General features: G+C 38.3%; 2 protein-coding genes across 3 annotated transcripts in view; one reads left to right on the top strand and one right to left on the bottom strand.

The window, feature by feature from the left end:
• Positions 1–11298, top strand: part of LOC308082533 (AMP deaminase 2-like) — a gene marked incomplete at its 5' end in the record, with an annotated part of 557360 nt that overhangs the window by 330419 nt on the left and 215643 nt on the right. The window lies entirely within an intron of this gene.
• LOC308082539 (RNA-binding motif, single-stranded-interacting protein 2-like) overlaps positions 2137–11298 on the bottom strand; it is a 98448-nt gene continuing 89286 nt past the window's right edge. For both annotated transcript variants that reach the window (XM_080424355.1, XM_080424356.1), the window contains exon 14: positions 2137–10735. The gene's annotated coding sequence lies outside the window, so the exon portion shown is untranslated. The remainder of the gene's footprint in view (positions 10736–11298) is intronic.

Below are 11298 nucleotides of genomic sequence, written 5' to 3'. Positions count from 1 at the left end.
ATATACATAGACAGAAACGGCACTTTAAAAGGCAACAGGGTGGAGGCCCTGGGTACAGCCTGCTACGGTAGTTAAGATATGTTTATGTCGAGACATCGTTTGCTTATCTTTTATATTTATTTTCTTTATACGTAATATATGATAGATGACCAAACATCCTGGTTAAACTACATTTCTATAGCAGTGTGGCGTGACAACGCAGTATAGTTTCACACTTACACCTTTGTTTGAGCTTCATGGAGATTCTGTGGGGAGAGGACTTTTTGTTTGAACACATCTTTTACTGTAGTAGGCCGTGAGCTACTAGAAATGAGTTGCAAGTTCTATATTATTATACTTTAATGTGGCCTTTGGGACGTGATGATCGCTGCACCCATTAAGACCTGAAGCCGATTCTACATGTCTCCTAAATCCCAACAGTTTTCTGAAAAACGTATGTTTCTATATCAGTGGTTCTCAATCTTTTTCATGTCAAGGACCCCCAGAATTATATGTATTTGGCCGTGGACCCCCATCTCTAAATATTTTGTTCCAGGGACCCCCCAGGAGCAAAGATTGGAGTTAAAAATGTTCGCTTTAAAACAATATATATTCAAAGATTTGCAAAAAAAATCACGATTTTTTAAAAATAGCAGATCTACAAGCTCGTAGCGCGGTACTCGGTGACACAGATGCGTTCCAGGTCTTAATGGGTCTCAACTTAAGTGCAGTTGTGAAAAATTGTGTGAAAAAAAAGTGGTCAATATGAAAAATTCACTTGACCAATAAACAAATAATTTACAGCGGATGTGAATGGTCTTTATACAGTACTGTATGTGAAAGGTTGTACACTCTAAAACATCTCCATAACTGAGACACTCTCAGATTTGTAACCCCCTACTCAAATTGTTGAGCGGTCATTTGAGTGTGAGCGTGCGCGCATGTGCACGTCTTAAAGCACGGTTTGTGTTTAATTAGTGTAACTGGTGAACCGCAGCTGTTGAGGCCGTGCTCTTACGAACAAACACACTCGGTGACTTGTTGGAGCGGCTGGCACCACTCAAAAATTAAATAAAAACATTCGCACAAGAATTAAAACAAGACTTTTATTTAAAAAACAAAAGGAAATTGACATATTCCAATTCAAAGAGAAAAACCAAGAAGGAAGGAAAATCTTTTTTTTTTCTTTTTTTCTTCTCAATCAATAAAAAACACAGACAGTTTTACAGACAATGTAGCAACTCTGGCACAAGGAAGACAAAAGTAGCCAATAGTGGCTTTTTGCAAAAAAATAACCAAATATCAAAACCTCTCTCTCTCCACTAACAAAACTGTACAAAATGAGTTATTATAAATAAAGGAAGCTGTTTAGAAGCAGTGCGTGAGACAATAAGCCAGTCTTATATTCACAATGTCTCATATAATTCACACACTAACTACACACTTTGGTCAATACAAAGGTATCCCGCCTCTTGAACAGTGATTCTCTCAACCTGTTTGTGGGACCGGGGACCACCTGCTGGGCCGTGAGGGTATTGCAAGTGGGCACCTCGAATAATAAAAAAAATAATTATTAAGACTGGGAACGCATCTGTGTCATTTAAAGATTTTCTTTGAGCCATAAAAATAGCAGATCTACAAGCTCAAAGCACGGCACCAAGTGCCGCACTATGAGCTTGTAGATCTGCTATTTTTGCCAAAGAAATCTTAAAAATGACACAGATGTGCTCCAGGATTGATTGATTGATTGTTAAAATAAACATGCCCTGAAAATGCACGCAGCCCACCCATGACCCATCAGACCATTTAACACGGCAGCCGAATTCTTCCGCCGTGTTACTTGGTCAGCTGTGGTGGGCCACGAAGTGGGCCGAGAAGTGGGCCCCCTGACCCAGAAAAAGGTTGAGAACCAACTGCTCTTGAACAACCAGAGGAATTATCCTCGATCAATCCTATTACCATATAGTTCATGTTCATCTTAAATGTTATACCTTAAGATAGTTTTATCCTATATATTTATTCCTATAATGTTACTATTTGCAGTGCACCGAAAGCAAACAAATAGTAAAGCAGTTGGTATATATATATATATATATATATATATATATATATATATATATATATATATATATATATATATATATATATATATTTTTTTTAATTGTTCTTGAATGTCAAAACCTGACAAATAAGTTGTGGATACTCTGTAAAGCCACCAAATAAAAAAATAAGAAGACATTGTGAAGATACAGAGAGGCCAGCGTCTAACACTACTGTTTGGACCACCCCGTTTTAGCAGCAAAACATTCTGAAACTATGAAATAAGCATATTAATCACAACAACCGCCATGGCTTTGAACACTTAAAAGATGGACCAGAGCATTTTTGTTTTTTCACAGCTGGTTTGGACAAAAAAAAAGTTAAGTGCAAGGAAATGTATTGTTTTCCAATATTTTGTCTACAGCAAACAAATCATAGAATTAAGGATTATGTATAATAATTATTATTATTATGAATTATAACAACTTTGGATAGTTTTAAATGTGAATGAACATTTACTACATCATGACTGCCTATAATGTCATGATATACAATATTTCGTTAAACAAAATTTCAATAAATAAAACCGCAGCGTAACACGTGGTCATTTCATAGTTTCAAAATCATTTTTTTGGATTCGAAGTGATGGCTAAGACATGGAATATCATTTTTTTTACTTTTAATGAACAGAAAAACAATAATCCACGACACTTTCCTTCATGAGGTTGGTGTGAAACTGAAACTGAAAACTTTGCAGGTTTGTGTAAATCTGGACAGATTATTCATTATGAAAATATCAACAAAAACACACACGTGGAAATAAACAACAACAACAACAAAACAAAAAAAATGGTAAGGAGCAAGTGTGTTCTATTTTCAACCACAACAACAACAACAACAACGACAACAAGAAAATAGACTGTATTTACACAAAAAAAAGGGTTAATTCTCATGTTTGACATCGTCACAAGAAGTCTGATACATCCTGTGTGTTTTGAGTGATAACAGAAGTATAAAGATATACAGCCATGTTGGGTTACTGTACACAGTCAAATCCTCAGTGTTCATTTAACTCTGTTCAATTAACACTAGATTTGACTATTGATGTGTTGATTTCATCAGTTTATAATGAGTGTGTTTACAAGTACCACAGTTCCATCAATAGAGAGTATAATAGACACACACGGGAACTACACATTTCACGCCCACTTTTGAGACAGCTGCCAATGCATTCCCTATGAGAGGATATGATATTAAAAATATTCCTACATTAACTGGAGACGATATTGACTTAAATAAAAATATGTTTCCAAATGTATGGAGTGTCTTTGTCAACATATCTTCTTGTTTTCTTAATAGTTGATGTGTTTCACATTTAATTTGCCACTTGAATGGATTACCCATAATGTTAACACAGCAGAGGGTAGACGGCAGACTAGACAAATTGTCGCATTTCAGTGACATCACTGTCTTAACGAGCGCCGACCAGTGGCGTACCCACTGTAGAGGCAGGACAGGCGGTCGCCTGCCCAACTAAGATCTCGCCTCCCCTAGAAACCCCAAACAACCCGAAAGTCATTGCGTGCTTAATGTCCTCAAAGTCACGCATCCAACAAGCTTTGAACCGAGCATATTGGACCTTCTGTTCCAGAGATAATGACCAAAACATATTGAAAACGGTTACTTTCGCCGGTTTTCTGGGTATTGAAAACCTCAAGGGATGCGTCCATAATATATACCATGCGACCACTTAAACTTAAGATTTCAGATGCTAGAACTTTTGACACACTGATGGAGTATATTATAGTATATTGTGGGTGTAGTATATTGAGATGACAGATATGGGACATTAAAAAGGATAAATTAAACAAATGGGACAGTTTATTAGAACACAAAAACATCGCTACAGCCTCAGTAGTTAACCAGTGAAATTACGGTATTTTACAAAGGCTCTCATAGAGATTGCATTGAGAGCTGCAGTTCATCGTTCTAACGGACCTCGAGTAGCGGCGCTGTCTCAAAAGTGGGCGTGAATTTGTAGGCGCCCGTGTCAGCCCGTGTGTGTCTATGCACATGCGTCACTCCCCCTCCCCCCCTGAATGGCAAAACATTGAGCAGCATGGAGTGGTGGAGTTTGGAAGCGCTCGTTGTAAATCACTCAACGGTCCTGCGTACTACCTGTTTCTAAATGTCACATAATGCAGGAGGCAGCAAGACGTTGCGTTATTGAAAACAAGCGCTTCCAAACTCCTACACAAAGAATAGTCACCTGCACAGAATTTATCGACAGAAAGGCGCTCATAACATGTCTCTACGGTGGATTTTTATGAAACAAAAACTTTGCAGATAGAAAGAGAATTATTCAAGCTTTCCGTACAGCTGTAATGTTGGTGAGTTTAACGTTGTTTTATACACTCAGATAGGACTTTTCTGTTTGGATGTATGGGCTGTCAAGGCCAGAAAGTAGTTTTTTGCCACTCAGTAGGCTTTCCTGCGTAACTTCCAGGGTACTATGATGTCATGTGCATAGCCTCTTTGATGTATCCAAGTATTCTGATTTTTTTTGGTGCTGCTATATTTTGCCACGTCGTTTATACTTATCTTTCCACAACACTACCCCAGATACATCGTTATCCCACACACTAGTAAACAATAACTTTTATGTCATCGGATGTACCTTTCCGCAAATGTACACAGCAGCGCCATTTTGATAGGATTTGTTCAATTATCATACAGGTTTACAAGGATTTTCAACATTCGGATCTAATGATGAAAACTAAGACCCTAATAAACACGGATAGGCGCTAACACGTGGAATACTGTGAGCATGTAAACACACTTAATAAGACATTATATATTTTTAAACAACCTGAAAGAATTGCATTTTCCCGTAACTTCAGGGATCAGTCGCTTTCAAAAGGCTGATGCGTTAGGACCGTGGTTCTCAAAGTTCTAAAAGAGAACGTTTGAGAACCACCGTCTTTAGGATTGTTGGATGTGTGTGTCCGGAAGAAGAAACCAACATGAGCTCTGATAAGACAGATTGGCTTTTACCGTTGGATGGCTCCACATCATCTTTGGTTACACAGTCATTTAAAACACAGTGAACGTGAAGCGCAGACAAATAAAATCACAAATCAAATACAATTCAAAATCACTCTAAAAGATGCCCGATCAATAGCGTACATGACAAAACAACTCAGCAATAATTCAGTTATTTTCACTCGATTACAAGTTAAAGGGGAACGAAACCCTTTATAGGACGATTTTGTCGTTTGTTTTCCAGTACAGGTTATAAAAAGTACAGAAAGGGTAAAAACATGACTGTGGTGTTGCAGTAATCAAAAACAACTGTAGCTAATAAATATTAATAATGTTAGATTTTGGTTTGCCAATGAATGTGCAAGCATTGACAGTAGTCAATAGTATAGGCTAATGTCAATGCTTGCACATTGGCACACCTACTGTACATCTAACATACACATTATTCATTTTATTATCTACAGCTGCATAGCTTACAGTACATCACAGTGTACTAAGGTTCAGCATCTCCCATGTTTTTTACCCTTTATGGTTTCTTTCTTTTTTCTTCTTTTTTTTACCTGTACAGGAAAACAAGAAAATCAGCCTGGCCTTGGACTTGCATTCCCCTTTAACTGAAGAGAGGGTAGTAGTCAAGGCCTTCCTATAATCTTATGGCTGACTTGACTGTAAAAAACTACAAATCCCACATTCACAACTGAGTGTCAATCCTATGAGATGCCAGGCGGTTCCTCCTCCACACAAAAAAATTAAGGCTTAGATAGAAACATTTTTTTTGCAGATTTGGGGATTAAAATAGCAAATTCATTCAAACTTGCTGTCTCACTAAAGGCTGTATAAGGGGTACGGTCACATCGGACTTTGATTCTACCTTTACGGCGGATTCTGCCGATTGCTCCTCAACGGGAACGGAGCACTGTTTTTGTTTTTTTGCGGAAATCCGCGAATGGCAACAAACCGCTCCGTTCCCATTGAAAAGCATCGGCAGAATCCGGCCGCATAGGCACAATCAAAGTTCGGTGTGACCGCACCCTAAAGTCATATTTAATGGCACTTCCATGGTCTAGTGAGCATGCAGTTAATTGTAAAAAACGTTTATTTTTTTCTTTAGTAACTACAGCTTTTTGATGTCTCTAAACATGAGATATTTGGACGTATGTGATGGTACAACATTGACCTCCTATGATTTACCTTTAATTCAAAGACTATTATGTGTGAAACCTCTTTGAGCAAGAATCCTGATATTTGTTGATATTCATTTTGATCTTTCAGATCAGAGAAGAAAAACACTGAGAGACCCAGATTACTGAGCCTAGATTAAAGGTCATGTAAGTGATATTTTATGGGGAAAAAAACTAAAGTGATTCAGTCAAAAGGTTAAAGCTCTATATTCCGATAATTATCATTACTAGAGTGTTTGTAGTGTATTTTCTGTTTACTAAAGAGCCGGAGAGACAGGGAGGCCCCTGTTTACTGAGCAAACACTCTATAGCAATGATTGCTATGGAAATATAGCGCTATTTAACACTTATTTTTTACACAAAATATCGCTTACCGCACCTTAGATGCGATCCGATCAGCAAGGTGTTCAACATACAGGCGCTATAGACGGATGATCATGACAGACAACAACAAACAGTGTTCCGAAACACAAACTCACGTGAAGACATAACAAGTAGCGAATAAGGCACAACTACACAGCACAACCTTAAAAAAAAAAGATCCCACAAAAACTTGAGCAAAGGAAAAGCTAATATCTATATTCTCTACAAAAGCTACCTTGCCGCACCTATAATCTAATCTAATCTACTTTGAAAACAAGTTCATCAAAAAACACAAAAATAAGGCATAAGAGTTCTAGGATTTTTCAAGTGAAAGACAAAAACAGAACACAATCACAACTTACGTTCTACAAAGTACGTAAAAATCACTGACAGAAACGTCTAAAAATCCAGGAGACAACAGCAGCAGTGAAAAAAGGGCTTACAGCTCCACTTTCCCCCTAAAACAAATTATTCATATGATCATTTTATTATTCACTAAAAGTCCATCTGTTTTTCCCTCATCAGCTTTGCTCATTTTATCTAGTAATTAATTCATTTGTAAATGTTCTTTTGTACACATATCATCACAATAATCACGCTGGTCTGATCTAGAACATGTCCACTTGACATTTCATAACTTTGTACAAAAGCTTGGATTTCGTCTCTGTCGGGCGGAAGCCTCGTATTATGTCCAAAACGCTTACTTTTCCGGATTCAAATGATAAAACAGATCTACAAGCTCAAAACTCGCCGCTCCGCGCCGCGTTTCGAGATTGTAGATCTGCTGCTTTTGATGCTTTTGTGTGACGCTGCAGTATGACGTCTGCCTCATAGCATAATTGCCTCGGTCATATTTTTAAGGTTTTCATGAAAGAAGAAACAAAAAAATATTTTCTGCCTAAGTCATCTAGGTCATTGGTTCTCAACCTTTTCAGGCCGCGACCCCCCAAAATAATCATATTTGAACTGGGGACCCTCCAAAATAATCATATTTGAACTGGGGACCCCCCAAAATAATCATATTTGAACTGGGGACCCTCCAAAATAATCATATTTGAACTGGGGACCCCCCAAAATAATCATATTTGAACTGGGGACCCTCCAAAATAATCATATTTGAACTGGGGACCCCCCAAAATAATCATATTTGAACTGGGGACCCTCCAAAATAATCATATTTGAACTGGGGACCCCCCAAAATAATCATATTTGAACTGGGGACCCCCCCACCCTCACAAGCACTTGGAATTGTAGGCATTACATTTAGTTTGACTCGATTCCACAGATACATATTGTGAAAATAGCCGATCTACAAGCTCGCAACGCCTGGTGTTAAGAGGTGTTGCAAGCTTGTAGATTGTCTATTTTCATTTTTTCCCCTCTTTCTTATATTATTTGACAATGTGGCCAATTAAATGTTCGACCAGTTTTTATAGTATAGTTTGCTGATTACTTTTGATGCTGTAATGGTCTTTTTCTTCTTTTCTTTTAGGTATCAAAAAGGTATTAAAACTTCTTAAATTGTCACTTCACTGTCATCTGGGACCCCCCCAAAATCATGTCGGGTCCCGACCCCCAGGTTGAGAACCACTGATCTTGGTGACTTAGGCAATCATGAGTAAAAAAAAGTCATTGTGCCTATATTTATTTTTATCTGCCCTTATCTATATCTGCCTAACTCTACTCTCCTAACACTGCTGCATCATTCTGCCTTATTGCCTATGTTCTGGGATCAGAATGCTTGTTATACATTCCAAAAACATTTCTGCCTAAGTCAAAAAGTTGACTTAAAAGCACTTTCTGTCATTTTGGAATGTAACAAGCATTCTGGTTGGCTTAGGACATGGGCAATAAGGCAAAATGACGCAGCAGTGTTAAAATGTAAATTTGACCAAAACGTTACTTAGGCAATTATGCTATGAGGCTAACGATGATCAAGTAGGGAAGTTAATTTACGAAAAAACACAAAAAGTCAGAATATGGAGATAAGAGGTTTCTGCCCGACAGCAACGATTTTCTACCTGAAGACCTAGCACACCAAAGCCGCTTAAAACCACTTCTTATGGACACTGACAGGACTATGACTGCAACAGTTAATAATCAATTAATAATCGACCCCTTATTTTGGGGCGTGGCATTTTAGGGCAAAAAGTTTAAAGAAATGATGAAATCCCTCCCTGACACAAACACTTTTCAAACGGGGGCCAAATGTATATTAATTTGGTTGTCTTTGACACGACAACGTTTGAGAACCACAGCTCTAAATAATGTGGTCATTCATTCATTACTTGCAGCATCAGATCTCGATCCTCAGCACAAAATATGTCATTTTGTTAAAAACAATTTTAAACAGTTTTAACGTCCTCAAATATCAGAACTCATTACTGAGCTGGATCTATGTTTCTTTCTGAATTCCTCAGCTTTTTCTTGCTATATAAACTATATATATATGGAGAGAAATAATTATGATTGTCCTTTTTTCTTTGCCCATAAAATATGGACCTTTATATAACAGTTAAAGAATCTTTTAATGAATGGATTTTAGGATGGTCTATGAACGAAGAGGACTTGCTATGGTACACACAGAAAAATGAAGGAACCGAAGCGGGTTCTTCAGAGTGATGACATAGAAGGACCAATTTTGGTTCCACAAAGAGCCTTTAATTCCATGTTTCTTAACCATTTATTGTAATGGTTCTATTTAAATAACCCGTAACCACTTAAACCCTATACTGTACGTCATCGGCCGGAGTCTCCCAGGAGTCTACATTCTTTCCCCCCCCCCTACACCACATATCTTTGCAGAAAATAGGCGATCTACAAGTGTTACGATGCGTTGTGAGCTTGTGGATCGGCTATTTCCTGCAAATCTTCACCTATTTAGGACATGCCCAAAATCCGTAGCCTGGCATGGCCAGACTAATATCACTGCGTAGATTTGATAAACCCGCCCCATATTTGCATACTGGGCCCTGATTGGTGCCCCACAACTTCGGGGGCAGGGAAATCCAATCACGACCAAGAGGGACCAGACCAAATCTGCAGAGGGCTATTTTTGGACTGGCAGATTGGCCTAGTTTCCAGGCTACAACATTCTGAAGCTAGGGTTTAAGTAGCCTCGGAAACCCAGGCTTTTTTTTTTGTTACAAAAGAAAAAAAGCCTGGGGGAGCGATGCAGGAACGATGGTCTTGGACCTTGTTATCTCCTAACCAATCAGAGTGCAGAGGGGCGTCGCTCTAAATTTGGTGACGTCAGCGTGCTCCGTGCACAGGCCGAGGGGGGGAGGGGAGGGGAGGCAGGGACATAGATTGGTGAAGCAATAGGAAGCCACGCACAAATCCAGGCGGCTGTGTTTGGGTCCGCCCTTCAAGACCATGGATTGAGCTCGTAGCCTCAGGCTAGGGTTTAAGTGGTTAAAGGTGACTCAAAGAACAATCACTTTGACAAAATAAAAGGTTCTCTAGAACCAAACGAGGAACATTTTAAAGAACCATTTAAAACCATTATTTTTTTGTGTGTGTTATTAAGAAGTAGCTTTAAGCGGTCAGTCTGTCAGGAGTTTTTTTTTTATCTGTACAAATTGCTGTCCCTACCACTGTAAATAGAATGTCAAAAAACAGACATCAGGAAAAAAATTAAAATAAAAGTTTTGCATATTTTACAAAAAAAGAAAATAAAAGACACATTGTGTGTTATAACTCTTTTCCTTTGAATCACTCTGAAACTTCCAGAATGCCTTTTTTTAAAAATAAGATTTTTTTTTGTTATATTACGTGCACAAAAATAATGCTCTGTGTCTTTCCCTCCCTTTCTTTTTATTTATCCCTATTTTTTTGTTTTGTTTTCTCATTTTCATTTTCCTCAGTTATCAAAATAGATCAAAGCTTCTCTGCATGAGAAGGGTTTTTCCCACCTTTTGGTTGATGGACCTCTTTGACAAAGAGAGCAGAAAAGAAGTCCCATGAAGTAAAGAGTTTCCTTTTTGTCATCCATGTTGACGTCCTGTTGCTGCTCTACAGGCTGATGTGGACGGTGGTGTGGAAGCACACTTCTCTAACAGAAGAACCCTCTTTGGTTCAATAAGCATCATGATGATGATGATGTGCCCTCAGCCCGTCATCCCCACGGCCTGCAAGAGAGAAGAAGCACAATTAGTGGTGGAAAAAGTAATCAATTATTATCACCCCAAAATTTTTTTGGCATTCCTAAGCCAATAATTTGATGACCGGGTGTGTATCCGGTAGGAGACACAAATAATCTACTTTGTGTCTCCTACCGGATACATTAGCCGGTAGGAGACGGGAATTAAATTATTGGCTTAGGAATGCCACAAAAACAAAAATAAATCCATGGATTCAAGGCTTCATGGGGAGTGCAATTGATAGAAAATAAGTCATTTTTTGGGTGAACTACTCCTTTAAGACCTGAGGCCAAAATGTCTTCTAAATCCTAACAGTATTCTGAAAAGAAAAAAAAAAACATATGTTTCTATATCAGTGGTGCACTAACTTTTCCATTTCAAGGACCCCCAAACTTATATGTATTTGGCCGCGGACCCCCATCTCAAAATATTTTGTTCCAGGGACCCCCAGAAGCAAAAATTTGAGTTGACATTTTTCATGATTTTTAAAAAATAGCAGATCTGCAAGCTCATAGCGCGGCAATGAGCTTGCAGATCTGCTATTTTTGAAT

This window comes from Gymnoscopelus braueri (assembly GCF_963280865.1).
Source record: "Gymnoscopelus braueri genome assembly, chromosome: 3".
In the NCBI taxonomy this organism is placed as follows: Eukaryota; Metazoa; Chordata; class Actinopteri; order Myctophiformes; family Myctophidae; genus Gymnoscopelus; species Gymnoscopelus braueri.
The sequence above is the reverse complement of the archived record's forward strand: the minus strand, read 5'-3'. Positions and strand labels throughout refer to the sequence as shown.